Here is an 18,207-nt window from a genome sequence, read left to right as displayed (position 1 = left end):
TAGCGTACCATCGGAAATAGTATTAGGTTAATTAAGGTGCGTGTTCCAAAGAAAAATAAATAATAACCACGCGTGGTGGACCTGGTCTCACCTAGCGTATCATTGCTAACCGGATCGTTGGCAACGCTGCTCATATTGCAATAGCGTCGCCATGTAAACACATCGTCCGTATGTATAATATGCCCTTAAGTACAATATGGAGGCGTAATATCGTATTTTCGAGGTGCGGAGTGATTTTCAATAATTACCTTGCGTGGTTTCCGTACGTTGTTAAAAAAAAAACGGAATGTATGAAATTTCCCTACATCTAAGTAATTGTAAGGAATTTCCCTACATCCAGGGTATTTTCAACCCCTCATAACTCAAAAACTATGCATTTGCAACGCATTTCATGTTTACCACCGCATTCCCCGAAGTCTCAATGGCCCCCTAGCCAATTTTGGTTGCGAGGGGTGAGTATGGGCAAACACTAGAATAATACCCCGTTCCCTTCTCCTATAATTCCTTCCCCTTCTGTCTCTCTCCGGCATATGGCCACAGATGTTGCGCCGACTAAACGAAACTTTCCAACTGTTCCCTTCTCTTATAATTCCTTCCCCTTCTGTCTCTCTCCGGCATATGGCCACAGATGTTGCGCCGACTAAACAAAACTTTCCAACTGTTCCCTTCTCCTATAATTCCTTCCCCTTCTGTCTCTCCGGCATATGGCCACAGATGTTGCGCCGACTAAACAAAACTTTCCAACTGTTCCCTTCTCCTATAATTCCTTCCCCTTCTGTCTCTCTCCGGCATATTGCCACAGATGTTGCGCCGACTAAACGAAACTTTCCAACTTTCTCCGTGGCCTTGGGAATGGTCGTAATGGGCGCCCGATACTTTTAATAATATATGGACTTCAGTGACGAGTTGATGGTGGATGGCTGTTGAGTGTGTTATGCCGGCAAACTGATGCTTTCAGACATTGATTATTGATTGATTGTGATTATTTTTTACTTTCTTTTTTGCTTGTTTTCAGTATTACTTTCCTCTGTTGCCGTTGTCTATTTTCGATGTGTTTGTTTTTATTTGACACGGCAATAAAAAGAAAGATTAAGGAAGTAAGTAGAAGGAAAAGGGAAGTAGGGAAAGAAAAAGAAAAAAAAAGACCACCTGATTCTAACGTCAAATAATTGCTTTTTTTCTGAGTCTCTCTCTCTCTCTCTCTCTCTCTCTCTCTCTCTCTCTCTCGATCAAAAAACGACCCTCAGCCACGTCCCTCCACCCCGCCCATGTAAATAGACGCCGTGCATCGCAACAAACCCGTAACAGTGATCCCGCAAGTACCACCACCTCTATTACCAAGCCTCTAGATAACTTAAAAATCCTTAGTTTCAATGCGCGTGGCCTAAGAAACAAATTTGACATAATTGCTATAACCGAAACATTTATCGACACCACAAATATTGATTTAAGTTCCGAATACAACATTGATGGCTACAGACTCTTCAACAAAGATCGTGTAAACCGTAGAGGCGGTGGCGTCACCTTTTTTTGTCAAAAGCTATTTGCAACCCACTGACAAAACACCAAGAGACAGTAACGTTGAACATTTGTGCGTGCGAGTAAACACTGCAAAAGTCAATTTAAGTATATATGTCACCTACAGGCCTCCCGGGCAATCACTCGATGACGACCTTGAAATGTACAGCGTTTTAAGGCAGTCACTTAATAACAACGACTCACTGATATTAGAAGACTTTAACCTCCCCCATATCGACTGGGCAACACTGTCAGGTACAGAACGCGAGTCAAACAGAATGATTGAATTTCTAGAAGAAAATTATCTAAGCCTAATGGTTTCTGAACCAACTCGACAAAATAACATACTCGACCTTGTTATAACGACCCAAGATAACCTAGTCAGTAATATCACGGTAGGAGAGCACCTCGGTTCTTGCGATCATAAATTAGTGCGCGTCGACATTAGAGCTCAAACATCAGTGACTGAAAATAAAGTAAAGGTGCCCTATTTCAAAAGAGCTAACTTCGTAGAAATCCGACAAAAACTAACAAATACAATTATCAGATGACGGCAATGTAGAGGAAGCCTGGCTGAGCTTTAAAACTCACTTACTCACTCAGCAGAACACATTAGTCCCCTTGTGCGAGCAGCGAAATAACACTAATAAAAGCCCACCTTGGCTTAATAGCGAAATTAAACACTTAGTCAAGGAGAGAAAATTGTCTTACAAGATAAAGAAAGAACGAAGCACGCCCGAAAACATTAGACTTTATAATGATGCCAGGCGACGAGTAAAAAGATTAGTATGTCAGGCAAAGCGTAGATATGAAGAAAATATTGCAGCCAACTGTAAAAATAATCCGAAATCTTTCTTCAGTTACATAAACAACAGAAAGGCGATCAGAAGTGGAATTGGACCTTTAACAAACAGCGACGGTGCACTAGTGACTGACAACCAACACATTGCAAATCTCTTAAACAATTACTTTTCCTCGGTGTTTAATACTAACAGTCTTCCTCCCACTACCACCAACACCAGTACTAATGTAAATCTCGAGCATGCATCAGATACTCTCCTCCCTCACAACCGTATTCAATATGTTCTTGCGACAAGGCATCGTCCTTTCGGATTGGAAAAAGGCTAACGTGACACCGATTTTTAAGAAAGGAGACAAAAAAATACCGACCCATTGGTCTAACTTCAATTGTAGGTAAGCTACTTGAGAGCATAATTAGAGACAAAATGGTGAGTTACCTCGAAAGCCACTCATTAATTGGGGATTCACAACATGGCTTCCGTAACAAAAGATCCTGCCTATCAAACCTATTGACCTTTTATAACGACCTCTTCTCAGTTTATGACGTAACCAAATCATTGGACGTAGTCTATCTTGATTTCCAGAGAGCGTTTGATAAAGTCCCACATCATAAATTACTTAATAGATTAAAGCAAATAGGCATTGACGGTCAAGTAAACCAATGGATCGCGAATTGGTTGAGGAACAGACAATAAAGATTGGTGATTAACGGATTTAACTCAGAGTGGGCGCCGGTCACTAGTGGCGTCCCTCAGGGCTCGGTTCTTGGCCCAGTGCTCTTCATTATTTACATCAACGACGTGGATGTTGGACTCAATAATCGCATTAGTAAATTTGCAGACGACATAAAGATTGGTAACCCGGTTCTCACTGACGAAGACAGGCAAAGCCTCCAAGAGGATTTGCACAAAATTTCAGCTTGGTCGGATAGATGGGAGATGCCCTTTAACGTAGACAAGTGCCAGGTCCTTCAAGTTGGAACGAGAAATAAGAAGTTCAAATACGAAATGCGCGGCGTTAAACTCACAAGCGTTCAATGCGTTAAGGACCTGGGAGTCAAAATCGCGTCAAACCTCAGATTCTCATATCAATGCATCGATGCAGCAAATAAAGCGAACAGAAAGTTGGGCTTCATTAAATGAAACTTTTTATTCAAGAATAAAGATGTAATACTTCCGCTCTTCAATAGTTTAGTCAGACCCCACTTGGAATATGCGGTACAGTTTTGGTCTCTTCATCATGCAAAGGACATTGCTAAATTAGAAGGTGTTCAGTGTCGTGCAACAAAAATGATCCCTTCCTTGTGCAACAAATCCTACGAAGAAAGGCTTTCCACCCTTAACATGTTCTCTCTTGAGAAACGTCGCCTCCGAGGAAAACTGATCGAATGTTTTAAAATACTTAATGGTTTCACGAATGTAGACAGAACAAAATTGTTTATGATCGATGACACTTTGCGAACGAGGAACGATGGCATAAAACTCAAATGTAGACAAGTAAATTCAGACTGCACCAAATTTTTCTTCACCAACGTTGTAGTGCGAGAATGGAATAAGCTCCCATCGTCAGTGGTCCAGTGTAACACGATTGACTCCTTTAAAAACAAGCTCGAGCGTCACTTCCTTGAACTTAATATTAACTAAAGTAGAAAAGCAACGTCTTGGAGCCATATGATTAGTGTAGATTCACTTAGGTTTAAGGACAGACCACCTAGTCTGGAGCATGAGGTTTGTGTGGTCTGATTTTCTATGTAAATCTATGTAACTCTCTCTCTCTCTCTCTCTCTCTCTCTCTCTCTCTCTCTCTCTCTCTCTCTCTCTCTCTCTCTCTCTCTCTCTCTCTCTCTCTCTCTCTCTCTCTCTCTCTCTCTCTCTCTCTCTCTCTCTCTCTCTCTCTCTCTCTCTCTCTCTCTCTCTCTCTCTCTCTCTCTCTCTCTCTCTCTCTCTCTCTCTCTCTCTCTCTCTCTCTCTCTCTCTCAGGAGGCACCAACGAGGGCTAACACCCACATATTTTGGGGGTATAGTTTTTGTTTTTTTTAATACATTTTACCTTTGAGCTGCCTCTTTTCAACCAATGGGAGCATACGCCGGGGGCCGCGTAGCCTCGCCCACCTTACGACGCCATGTCCGGGGGTCACTCCGGGCAAGTATCCATGCAGATCCGCTTCCCATCCTGAGTACTTCCTGGCAGGATCTGTCGACTTCCTCAAGCCACGAACTCAGAGGGCGTCCCCTTCGCCTCCTCCACTCAGTAATGTCCCTTAAGTCCCGTTCACACTGTGCGACTCTGGGCCAAGGCAACCCACGACTCTAGGGTACACGAGGTCTTGGGTGTTGATGTGAAAGGGTCGGGCATGTCTTGAAAGAGGTCTTGAGACTGTTGCTGAATGCTGCGTAGACGTCGTGACGGGAGTCTGGAGTCGTAAGGGGTAGCGCAAAAAAGTATTCTACGCTAAACTTTCACAACAAGAGTCGGCAAGAGTATGGACCAACCGTCACTTCCGGTTGAGGTCTGAGGGAGGTCGGGGGCAGTCGTCAAGACAGTCGTCAACAGTCTTGGCTTGTTTTTAGACAGTCGTGACGACTGTCGGGGCCATTTTTCAGTTTTTTACAGTTTCCTGTCGGCACAGTCGTCTGTGCCGACTACCTAAGAATGATGAGGGATTGTCGTGACGACAGTCTTCGCCTGATGAAGGACGTTCGTGACGACTGTCGGCTCAGAAATATTGGCTAACACTGCCGCTATCAAGAAATTTATATTTTTATTTTGTAATCACAAGCACAATAACAACTTATGGGCATGGTTACATTTCGCTGGCACAAACTTTGGAGCCGCACAACACTCACGCACCGCGCTGCCTCTCTCTTGTGTTGAATGACACAACTAGGGTTGCCACCCTGAGGTCAGAAAAATGTGGAATGCAACATCTCACCCTCCAATACGGAATGGATCCATATTTAGAGGAACGGGTGGCAACCCTAAAATTTCTGGAGCATGCAATGAGTGACAGCCGCAGCACGCTGCTGGTGGAGGCAAGAGGGAGGGGGGAGGGACGTTACGTCGCGTGTTTTACACGTATTTTAGGACGAACCTTTGACAAATTTAACGGACTGGTTTTGTGATTAACCGAAAAATGCGCTCACTACAATATTAAGACACTAAATTTTATCTGCTTGACCATTCAGATGATAAAATACCGTACGGAACAAATGCCGTTTCGTATTGGTTCAAAACGGAACGATACATTTCAGTCTCGTATACAGAGCGACTCCGTATTTTGAGGAACGGCAAGGCTGCCGCCAAGACAGTCGCCAAGACAGTCGCGAAAACAGTCGCGAAGACCGTCATGAAGATCGTCGCCCAACTCCTTGGCAACTGTCGATCAGCTTGTCGGCCAACCAGTTGACAGACAATCTGGAAGACTGTCGTCAAGACTTTCTGCGACTGTCGGCCAATCAGCCGGCAGATTCGTGGTTGTTGTTGACATGGCGCCATTTAAAAAAATGATCGTTGAGACTCGTCTTGAGATTAGTTGGCAGCATGTCGCAGACATTCTGCCAACAAGTTGGCCGAATGTCCCAAACAGTCGGCAACCATGGCAGACGACACCAAGACGCCAAAAAATTCTTGGAGTGTGGGAGTTGACTTGTCAAATGCAGAAGTCGCTGTGTTGTCGTGGCCAAGGGTCGGCACAGTGTGAACGGGACTTTACAGAGACAGCCCGATGAGCAAGGTCGGTTTATGGGTTGCATGCCACATGCCCGTATAGCCGGAGTTGGCGTTGACGAACTATGCAGGTAATAGCCGCGAATCAGTCTCACGGAGTAGTCACCGGTTTGACAAGGTCATTCCAGCGATATCCCATGATTCTGCGTAGAGACTTATTACCAAAGGCATCAATCCACCTCCCCAAGTCCCCATTTAGTGTCCATGTCTCACAGCCATAGAGTAAGACAGGGAGCACAATGGACTTGAAGATCTGGATCTCTGTCCTTCTGCACAGGTATCAACAACGCCATATACTCGTGTTGAGCGATTCCATAACACCATGGACCAGGCTAATCCACCGTAAGACTTCCTGGCGAGACTTCGTTGTTCTGCAACAACTGCAACATCAACCGTGGTATTACACTGCTCAGTGTGCCAGGCAAGGTGCTCGCCCACCTATTGCTGATGCAGATTTTCAGTCAGCTGCTGAAGCTGCAGAGACCTGGTTTCATGCCTGGTAAGTCGACAACTGACGGTATCCTAGCGCTTCGTGTACTGGTGGAGCGCCGACGTGAGTTTCGACAGGGGATGCTTGCAGCCTATGTCGATCTCAAGAAGGCGTTTGACTTAGTGCATCGCGGGGCACTCAGGGATCCTCTGCGACTCCGTGGGATTCCTGCGAGGACTATTGGCTTGCTGACTGGCCTGTATTCTGGGACAAAGTGCTGTTGTCCAGCTTTTTTTCCGTGAATGCGGGAGTGAGGCAGGGCTGTGTCCTTGCCCCATCGCTTTTCAACACTTGTATGGACTGGGTACTACCATACTAGGCAGAGTTGTGGACCAGAGTCATTGTGGAGCATCCATTGGCAATACCAGGGTCACCGACCTTGTTTTTGCCGATGATGCAGTAATCCTGGCGGTGTCGCTGGAGATTTTGGTGATGGCTCTCGAGGCACTACACGAGGAGGCGAAGACCTTGGAACTTAAGGTCTCCTTGGACTAGACCAAGGTACAGGTGTTTGGAGGCTTGCTGGATGACACAGTACAGTCTGTTCATGCGTGTGGCGAGGACGTTGAGATCTCGAAAGATTTCACATACCTTGGTAGCGTAGTTCATAACAACGGTGAGTCTCGCCAGGAAGTTTTTCGGCGGATTGGTCTGGCCCACGGTGTTATGGACTCGCTGAGCATGAGTATATGGCGTTGTCGATACCTGTGCAGAAGGACAAAGATCCAGATCTTCAAGTCCCTTGTGCTCCCTCTCTTACTCTATGGCTGTGAGACATGGACACTGAATAGTGACTTGGAGAGATGAAGGGATGCGTTTGAAAATAGACTGCCTAGGGCCCTTAGGCAAAATCATGATATAACACGGGAACGGCTGTGATAAACCGGCGATTACTCCATGAGACTGAACGGAGGCATATTACCTATATGATCGGTAATTTTCAGCGCTCCAACTATACGGGCACGTGGCACGCTGCCCAGAAGCCGACCCTGAGTAACAGTTGGGACTTGTTAATTTTGAATAGTGATGAGAATATAACTTCTCAGTTTCTGGGATTAACTTCAGCCGATTAAACACCTCATCTTTTCTTAAAAATGCCGCCTCACGTAACCGTTTATGTTCACCGTCAGTTGAGGAAAGCTTTGTACATTTTTTCTTTTGACACACGATGCATCTGTCCTGGCGCGGACTGCTTTCGCTGACGTTCAGATGAACCGCTGGAATTGAAGCTTCTTTGGATTCCATTATATGAAGATCCACAAAGAAAAGGCGTTACGTAAGCCATCATCTGAGCTAGAAATGTCAGAGTACATACATATTAGGCCGGAAATGCAATCTCACAACATCGAACAGACTCCCTAAAAATCTAAATTTGAGATTTTAATTTGAACATTCAACTTTGTATGTTTTCACAGTAACCTAAAAATATTTCTCTTACCCAAAAATGTCTGATTACATCAAAAGAGTTATTTTAAAGATGAGTATTTTGGAGTTATTTGGTTCAGTTATGATTGATTGATTGATTGATAGTTTATTGTTGCAGGTAAACAACAAAGGAGAATATTATGACAATTTCACATTTTTTTCAAAATGGCCGCCAGAATGAAAATGTCCAAAGAGTGAAATGTCTACCCAATTTAACATCATTCATTAGCTACTGTAGAATCTATTTCTGCAGTAAAACTGCGTGCACAACCATTTTTTTACGGATATGTAGCCTGGATCCTGGACTACCAGGCTGTTTCTGACCATCCCGAGTGAAGGAGACCCAGGGGACGCCCACAGAGTTCGTGGCTTGAGCAGGTCGACGGATCCTGCCATGAGGCAGCCTACTTGGGATGGAGGGGCCGGCATGGAGACTTGTCCGGAGAGACCCCGGGGGTGGCGTCGGAGGGTTGGCGAGGCGATTGATTGATTAGAGTTGCCTCATTTACTGTAAAACACACACACACACACACCATGTTGTATTGACATTTCTACAACAATGGGTAAACACACACACACACACACACACACACACACACACCGCTTCGGTAGCTCAATGGTTAAAGCTCTGTGCTGCCAGGCTTCGCTGCCGGCATGCAAAGGGGCGAGGAGCGGTTACTGTCCCCCCATGAGCAAGGAGGATGAAGGGAGTGTGGTGTGTGAACTATAAGCAGTACCCAGTGATTGCTATAATCATCTTGCCCGGGTCGGGAGGCTACTTAATATATATAATTGTTGGCGACGACGAGCCCATATCGTGATCAGGCCGTGGTGAAACACACACACACACACACACACACACACACACACACACACACACACACACACACACACCTTGGCCTCGTTGGAGTGGTGAGTGTTTATTAACCAAATGTTTTGCCGAAATAATGTGTTTGTTTCAAGTTATATTTTTCAGAGGGCGTCTCAGAGGAGCTCTTCATGGAATTTGCTTTTTTTTTAATTTATAAAAAATTAGCTACGGGAGTTAAAGTAATAAATCTGTTATAGATTATTGGTTTGAATTGATTGGGTTCATTTGCAGACATCATTTGTATTTTACATTAATATTTTTGTGAAGGGGAAAAAATGTACCGTTGACACCACTCTGAGGGTCGAGTGGTATCAGGTACGTACGTACGTGAATTGCACTTTTTTTTTTTAAATCGCGTTCTGTTTCTTGTGATAACTTACGAACCCCGTGGGCTTGTCTCGCGCCAGGCTGTGTTCAAACGTGATAGGCAATTAATATTAAAGACACTGCGTCCCTCTGCCGATGTGTTTTGCTAAGAGAGGTGTGGAGTCGGAGTCGTAACCTTTAAATTTTCTGGAGTCGGAGTCGAAATTTTTTATATCCGACTCCACACTCATGATTGCTTAGTAGGCCGGGTAGACAGGGTAAGGCAGCATTCCTGACTGACTTTCTAAAGTAACATCATCTCCCTCTCCTTTTAAAAATTCCTTTCCCTCTCCCCTTCCAGACGCCTCTCCATCCAAAATGTACGAAGTGGATTTATTATTTTGTTTACCCATGCGCTGTTCCCTTTCCGTAAAAAAAATAAAAAAATAAAAAAAAACTTCTATTTCCTCCTTGGTCTCATTTTTCTCATTCTTTCTTCCGTATCTCATTCACCTTCCTCATTGGCCTCTCTCATTCTTAATTATGGTAGAAAATCGTAGCAGTTTTCATCTATTTTTTTAAGCAATGACACCGATTTTCACCGTCCCGCGACATACAGATGGTTCACACATTCTTCCCGTAACATACAGATGGTTCACACATTCTTCCCGTAACATACAGATGGTTCACACATTCTCCCCGTAACATACAGATGGTTCACACATTCTTCCCTCCCGTAACATACAGATGGTTCACACATTCTCCCCGTAACATACAGATGGTTCACACATTCTTCCCTCCCGTAACATACAGATGGTTCACACATTCTTCCCTCCCGTAACATACAGATGGTTCACACATTCTTCCCGTAACATACAGATGGTTCACACATTCTTCCCTCCCGTAACATACAGATGGTTCACACATTCTTCCCGTAACATACAGATGGTTCACACATTCTCCCCGTAACATACAGATGGTTCACACATTCTTCCCTCCCGTAACATACAGATGGTTCACACATTCTTCCCGTAACATACAGATGGTTCACACATTCTCCCCGTAACATACAGATGGTTCACATTCTTCCCTCCCGTAACATACAGATGGTTCACACATTCTTCCCGTAACATACAGATGGTTCACACATTCTTCCCGTAACATACAGATGGTTCACACATTCTTCCCGTAACATACAGATGGTTCACACATTCTTCCCGTAACATACAGATGGTTCACACATTCTTCCCTCCCGTAACATACAGATGGTTCACACATTCTCCCCGTAACATACAGATGGTTCACACATTCTTCCCTCCCGTAACATACAGATGGTTGACACATTCTTCCCGTAACATACAGATGGTTCACACATTCTTCCCGTAACATACAGATGGTTCACACATTCTTCCCTCCCGTAACATACAGATGGTTCACACATTCTTCCCTCCCGTAACATACAGATGGTTCACACATTCTCCCCGTAACATACAGATGGTTCACACATTCTTCCCTCCCGTAACATACAGATGGTTGACACATTCTTCCCGTAACATACAGATGGTTCACACATTCTTCCCGTAACATACAGATGGTTCACACATTCTTCCCGTAACATACAGATGGTTCACACATTCTTCCCTCCTGTAACATACAGATGGTTCACACATTCTTCCCTCCTGTAACATACAGATGGTTCACACATTCTTCCCATGACATACAGATGGTTCACACTCTTCCCTTAACATACAGATGGTTCACACATTCTTCCCTTAACATACAGATGGTTCACACTCTTCCCTTAACATACAGATGATTCACACATTCTTCCCTTAACATACAGATGGTTCACACACTCTTCCCTTAACATACAGATGGTTCACACTCTTCCCTTAACATACAGATGGTTCACACATTCTTCCCGTGACATACAGATGGTTCACACATTCTTCCCTTAACATACAGATGGTTCACACATTCTTCCCGTGACATACAGATGGTTCACACATTCTTCCCGTGACATACAGATGGTTCACACATTCTTCCCGTGACATACAGATGGTTCACACACTCTTCCCTTAACATACAGATGGTTCACACTCTTCCCTTAACATACAGATGGTTCACACATTCTTCCCGTGACATACAGATGGTTCACACATTATCCCCGTGACATACAGATGGTTCACACACTCTTCCCTTAACATACAGATGGTTCACACATTCTCCCCTTGACATACAGATGGTTCACACATTCTTCCCTTAACATAGAGATGGTTCACACATTCTTCCCGTGACATACAGATGGTTCACACACTCTTCCCTTAACATACAGATGGTTCACACATTCTTCCCGTGACATACAGATGGTTCACACATTCTTCCCTCCCGTAACATACAGATGGTTCACACACTCTTCCCGTAACATACAGATGGTTCACACATTCTTCCCGTAACATACAGATGGTTCACACATTCTCCCCGTAACATACAGATGGTTCACACATTCTTCCCTCCCGTAACATACAGATGGTATATCCGACACATTCTTCCCATGACATACAGATGGTTCACACATCCTTCCATTCACAGGCGAGGCGGGCAAGCAACAGGCAGTGACGGGAATAGAATGAATGAATGTGCATTGGAACCACAGCAAGGATGGTCGAATGAGACAGCAGAACCACAACATGAATGAGGGAGGGAATGAGATACCAGCAGCAGAACCACCACAGCAAGAATTATATACAGACCTTACTGTAATGAAATGCATGTGGTAGTGGTAGTAATAGTAGCAGTAGTGGTAGTAATAGTAGTAGTAGTAATAGTAATAGTAGTAGTGCTGTACTGCACTGTACTGTAGATTTGCTGTGCTGTGTGCCGTGTGCTGTTTCGCGTCGTGCTGCGTACTGCTTATTGTCAACCGAGTTAGCTGCCTGCAGAGGTGTGCTGTTTGCTGTGCGACCACGTGCTTCGCTGGACAGGATTAAGTGTTGCCCTTATCTTTACTACCTCTCTCTGCCTGTATCTACCCTCTCGCCGTAGCGCCCTGTAAAACATATATACACATATACACAAAACACAGTGTTACACTCTTTCCGCCACATTCTTTATATATTTCCAGATTCCACTCCGACGCCACTCCCTACGCAGGTGTTCAGACTTACCTGACCTGACTTGACCAGATTATTCCCCAGAGACACAGTAATCCTCTAAATTTTTCATCACCTGCGACTCTCCCTCTCGTCCCTCGCGTTTCGCTCCTCCTCTTCTTTCGCCTCCCCTCTCCATTGCCCCCCTCTCTCTCTCTCTCTACCCCCCACTTGCCCTCTCTGTCTCTCTCCTCCTCCCCTCTCTCGTTCCCCTCTCTCTCTCCCCCTTTCCTTCGCCCTCTTCCTCCCTCCTCCTATCCTCTCTCCTACGCCTTCCGATCTCTCTCTCTCTCTCTCTCTCTCTCTCTCTCTCTCTCTCTCTCTCTCTCTCTCTCTCTCTCTCTCTCTCTCTCTCTCTCTCTCTTATTCTCGCTTATTCACGCACGCGTCCCTCTGCCCTACACGTGAAAAAGCAAAGCAAATATATAGATAAACACTACTCACTTGCTCTCTCCTCCTTACCAAGATGGCGCTAAAGAAATGTTCGACTTGCACAGGAAAAACTTCTCTGGTCATTTCTTCTCAGGACGATCGACTGCAAAGATCTGCCTGTTGACACAGCAGATGGAAACGAGACTCCTTCAACAGGACGAAAGGCTGACGGCTGGCAGAACTAAGAATACTGAATTTGATATTTGCTGTTGACCAATGGATTTATCCACCGAACATCAAAATAACAATGCAACTTCCTTGTTACATACCCACCAATATCACTCCTAGTCAGTAATGTCTTCGTAGGAGGCCCCCGGTTCCCGCAGGATCAAAAACTAGGCGGATTGACATTAGAGCAATCATCGGAGCCAAAATAAAGTTAAGGTGCCTAATTTCTGCAGAGCCACCAACACCAGACCTGACGAAAATGAGGAGGATGCAGAACTCAGAGATGAGAAATGCAGAGACTCTGACATTAGAAAAATCACTTACCACCTGTGGGGATGCAAAATTCCTGAGCGCGAAAAGCGTGTTAACCTGTAAAAGAACACCTGGTTTAACAAAAAGCACAAAACAACAGTCATGAGAGAAAAGAAACCGTAGACTAGGCATTGACAAAAGCACGTGCAAAACATTAAACGTTACAATGATGGGCGATGAGTAAAACCAAAAGTGCATCAGCAAGCGGTAGATATAGCAGAAAAATCCTAATATTGTGAATACAGGAATTCTCCTTTCTTTTCAGTTAACAAAAAAACAACAGAAAGATCAGCTTGCATGGTGGAACTTAACTCTCTGCGCGACTACGCACAGGAATTCTGACACACAACCCACCATTTATTAACCTGGAACTTTCTTTCCTTTCAAAATATTTCTGAACAACAGTCCTCCCACCAAATACCAACCCCAGTAGATGTCCGTAATCATAGCACCTTTACAAACTAACTTTGAAATAAAACAACATGAAAGGCTAACCACTTCAAATCAAATAGACAACGCCACAAAATAGATGATAAAGTTAATCCAATTCCGCTGAAAGAAACAAAGAGCGAGTGTCATACTCCTCCTCACAAAGATATTCAAAGGTCCTGCGGACAGAAACAAAGCCTATGAAACATTGGAAGGCTGCGCCTGACAGACAACAGAGAAAGGAGACATAAAGTACCCAGGTAATTACAGGCCCATAGTTGATGTTGGTTTGAATACGCCATTGAGGGCATATAATAGGAGACAAAAATGTGAGTTACCCTGGGACATACCTCGCCCTTTTTGTCACAACATGGCCTGAAACAAACAAAAAGGCCTATCAACTATTAACCTTTTACAACGACTCTTCACTGTTTAAACGTTATCTCGTGCGGACGTAGCTCCATCTTGGGATTTCCAGAAAGCGTTTGATAAAGTCCGCATCATAAATTAACCCGCGTCTTTAAAGCAAATAAATACACTTGTCTCACTTCAGTCAGATCGACATTGGTTGAGCAACAGACAACAATGCGTAGTGATTGACGGATTTAACTCAGAGTGGGCGCCGGTCACTAGTGGCGTCCTCAGGGCTCGGTTCTTGGCCCAGTGCTCTTCATTATTTACATCAACGACGTGGATGTTGGACTCAATAACCGCATTAGTAAAATTTGCAGACGACAAAGATTGGTAACTCGGTTCTCACTGACGAAGACAGGCAAAGCCTCCAAGAGGATTTGCACAAAATTTCAGCTTGGTCGGATAGATGGGAGATGCCCTTTAACGTAGACAAGTGCCAGGTCCTTCAAGTTGGAACGAGGAATAAGAAGTTTGATTACGAAATGCGCGGCGTTAAACTCAAAAGCGTTCAATGCGTCAAGGACTTGGGGTCAAAATCGCGTCAAACCTCAAATTCTCACAGCAATGCATCGATGCAGCAAATAAAGCGAACAGAATGTTGGGCTTCATTAAAAGAAACTTTTTATTTAAGAATAAAGATGTAATACTCCCGCTCTACAACAGTTTAGTCAGACCCCACTTGGAATATGCGGTACAGTTTTGGTCTCCCCACCATGCAAAGGATATTGCTAAATTAGAAGGTGTTCAGCGTCGGGCAACGAAAATTATCCCTTCCTTGCGCAACAAATCCTACGAAGAAAGGCTTTCTACCCTTAACATGTTGAAACGTCGCCTCCGAGGAAAACTGATCGAATGTTTTAAAATACTTAATGGTTTCACGAATGTAGACAGATCAACATTGTTTATGATCGATGACACTTTGCGCACGAGGAACAATGGCGTAAAACTCAGATGTAGACAAGTAAATTCAGACTGCACCAAATTTTTCTTCACCAACGTTGTAGTGCGAGAATGGAATAAGCTCCCATCATCAGTGGTCCAGTGTAACACGATTGACTCCTTCAAAAATAAGCTCGACCGCCACTTCCTTCAACTTAATATCAACTAGATTAGAAATGCAACGTTTTGGAGTCTTCTGATTAATGTAAAATCACTTAGGTTTAAGGACAGACCACCAAGTCTGGACCATGGGGTCTGTGTGGTCTGATTTTCTATGTAAATCTATGTAAATCCTCTTCTTCCTCCTCTTCTTCCTCCTCCTCCTCTTTTACTATATCTTCTCTCTCCTTCTCTTTGCATTTTCCTCCTTCCTAATATATATTTTCTTCTCCTCTTCTTCTTTGTCTTTTTCTTCTTCTTCTACTTCTTCTTTTCTTCCTATATTATTTTGTCATTTATTTCTTCTTTCCTTTATTTTTCTTCCTTTCTGATATATGTCATTCTTTATCCTTCTTCCTCCTCCTCCTCCTTCTTTATCGCTTCCCCTCCCTCTCCTCTTCCTATAGGATTCATTTTTATTTCATTTATCTCTATTTCCTTTATACTTTTTCCTCCTCCTCCTCCTCCTCCTTCCTCTTTCCTTTCTTACTTTTCTTCCTTTGCTCCTCCTCATCCTTCTTTGACCCCTCCTCTTCCTCTCCTAGGATTCATTTTCTATAATTTTGTCTTTTTCCTTTCTACTTCTCCTCTTCCTTCCTCTCTCCCCCTTTCTGCCCTTTCTTCCTTTATTCTCCTGCTTATTATTTCTTCTCATTTTTTTTATATATTTTTCCTTTTCTCCGTTTTTCCTCCTCCTCTTCCTTTTTTTCTATATCTCCATCGTTAGTTTTCTTCCTTCGTTTCTCCTCCTACTTGTCCTCCTCCTCCTCCTCCTCCTCCTCCTCCTCTTCTCCTCTTGTAATCTTATGTCTTTCTTATACTTCTCTTCCTCCTCCTCCTCCTTGTTTTCTCTATTTCCTTCCTTAATTTTATCCTTCGTTTCTTCTCCTACTTTTCCTCCTCCTCCTCCTCCTCCTCTTCTAAACTTATGTCTTTCTTATACTTCTCTCTTCCTGCTCCTTCTCCTCCTCTTCCTTGTTTTCTCTATTTCCATCATTTATTTTCGTCCGTCATTTATCCTCTTACGGATCCTCCTCTAGCTATAATTTTCTTCCTCTGTTCCTCCTCCTCCTCCTCCTCCTCCTCTTCTAAACTTACGTCTTTCTTATATTTCTCTTTTCACAGTTTTCACTACACCTCCTTTTCTGTTCCTCCTCCTCCTCCTCTTTCTTATTTTCTATGTTTTTTTCCTTTGTTCCTCTCCTACAAATCCTCATCTATAATATTTTTCCTTAGTTCCTCCTCCTCCTATTTTTCCTCTTCTAAATCTTCCCTTCTCCTTCCCCTATAATTTGCATGCAAGAGAAAGTATATTAAGGCATGGGTGTATATTGAACAGATGCATTAGTTTTGTCATTCTTGTGTATTTCCATGACAGATAATACTAATAACAATAATAATAATGTTTCACTAGTCTCGTACGTGCACTGAGGAAACCCAGGCCTTCAGAGTACAAGCCAGGGCAGCAAGCGAACTCAACCATCGTGCCAGGGGCCAATTCTGCGGCACTACACCTGACGTCCCACCCTAACAGTGTGGACATTGAGGGAATGATGACTGATGATGAGACTAATGCACTTGTTCAATACACTCCTTTACTTTCATTTACACTTCCTTCTGCTTCCATATTATACAGGAGGACTATAAGTAGGAGGAGGAGGTTCTGCTCATAAGGGACTCAGTTGATGTGCTGCCCCAACTTTTATTGCAAGGGCCGGGTCCATCCCCAGCAGTGAGGCACACACTTTGAGATTTTAAACTGTTATTGCCACGTCACTGATGCTTCACGAATTCAAATATACAAGAAAAAGATGAGTGGCAAGCACAACACACTCTCTCTCTCTCTCTCTCTCTCTCTCTCTCTCTCTCTCTCTCTCTCTCTCTCTCTCAGGGGCCTAGACTCAAGCCATTTTTTTCTATCATTTATTTATTTACTTAATACTAATACAAATTTAATCTCTTCACCGAAGTCTGAGTTGGGAAAAGGAATCTCTCTCTCTCTCTCTCTCTCTCATGGAAATACTAATATATTTTGATTTGATGTAAGGGATATGTGTCGTAAGCTTGAAATGCTCTCATTCCTGACGCACCAATTTTAAAGCTTCCCACAGCAGTTTATGTCACTGTTTGGCTGCCCTGGGAACTGTCACTGTCTGGCTGGCACTAAGACGATGCTGTCACCGTTAACCCCTTAACTGCGGATTTCCTATAAGAAGACCTCACCAAGCAACAGGAATGGAACAAAAAGTGGCGGCTACAATCCAATGAAGAAAAATGTAAAGTACTGCACCTTGGGAGGGGATATCCAGCACACCAATGCCACATGGGAAGCCACATGGGAAACACTCCACTATCCACCACAGAGGCAGAGGAAGATCTGGGAGTACATGTTATCAGGCTACTAGTGAAAGCCAGATCTGTGCCAATCGCAGCGGACGTGTTAGCAGGGCACTGATTAGGGTGGGTGTCTGCAGCCAGGCATGGGCGGCAGATTGACCTCATGTGTGGACGTGGGAAATTTGTCCACATTGGGTCAAATCTGGCGCCCAAGCCTGGCTGCACACACCTGATCAGTGACCTCCAGTGAGTGGCACGTTAGGAGCAGCCTGATAGTGACAGTGCAATGCTGAGTGACATAAATCTCTCTCTCTCTCTCTCTCTCTCTCTCTCTCTCTCTCTCTCTCTCTCTCTCTCTCTCTCTCAGCCACAGGCCCCACAGGATGTCACCCCACAGTATATTTACAAACCCCACAGACACAAGACCCCCCCCGACACACAAATAATCTCTCTCTCTCTCTCTCTCTCTCTCTCTCTCTCTCTCTCTCTCTCTCTCTCTCTCTCTCTCTCTCTCTCTCTCTCTCTCTCTCTCTCTCTCTCTCTCTTGCATTAATGTAAACACAATGTAAGTTAACTGAATAAATATGGAGATACAGAAAGTCTTGTTTGAATGGAGCCGGCACAGAGGAGAGAGAAATATGTTGTAAAAATAAGAGAAAAGAAGAAATTTGGAGTATATTAGAAGCATGCAGAGGACCTGATACTACTATTACAACTACTTCTACAAA

The sequence above is a fragment of the Eriocheir sinensis genome, chromosome 45 (genome assembly GCF_024679095.1).
Source record: "Eriocheir sinensis breed Jianghai 21 chromosome 45, ASM2467909v1, whole genome shotgun sequence".
Classification (NCBI taxonomy): Eukaryota; Metazoa; Arthropoda; class Malacostraca; order Decapoda; family Varunidae; genus Eriocheir; species Eriocheir sinensis.
Note: the sequence above shows the minus strand (reverse complement) of the source record.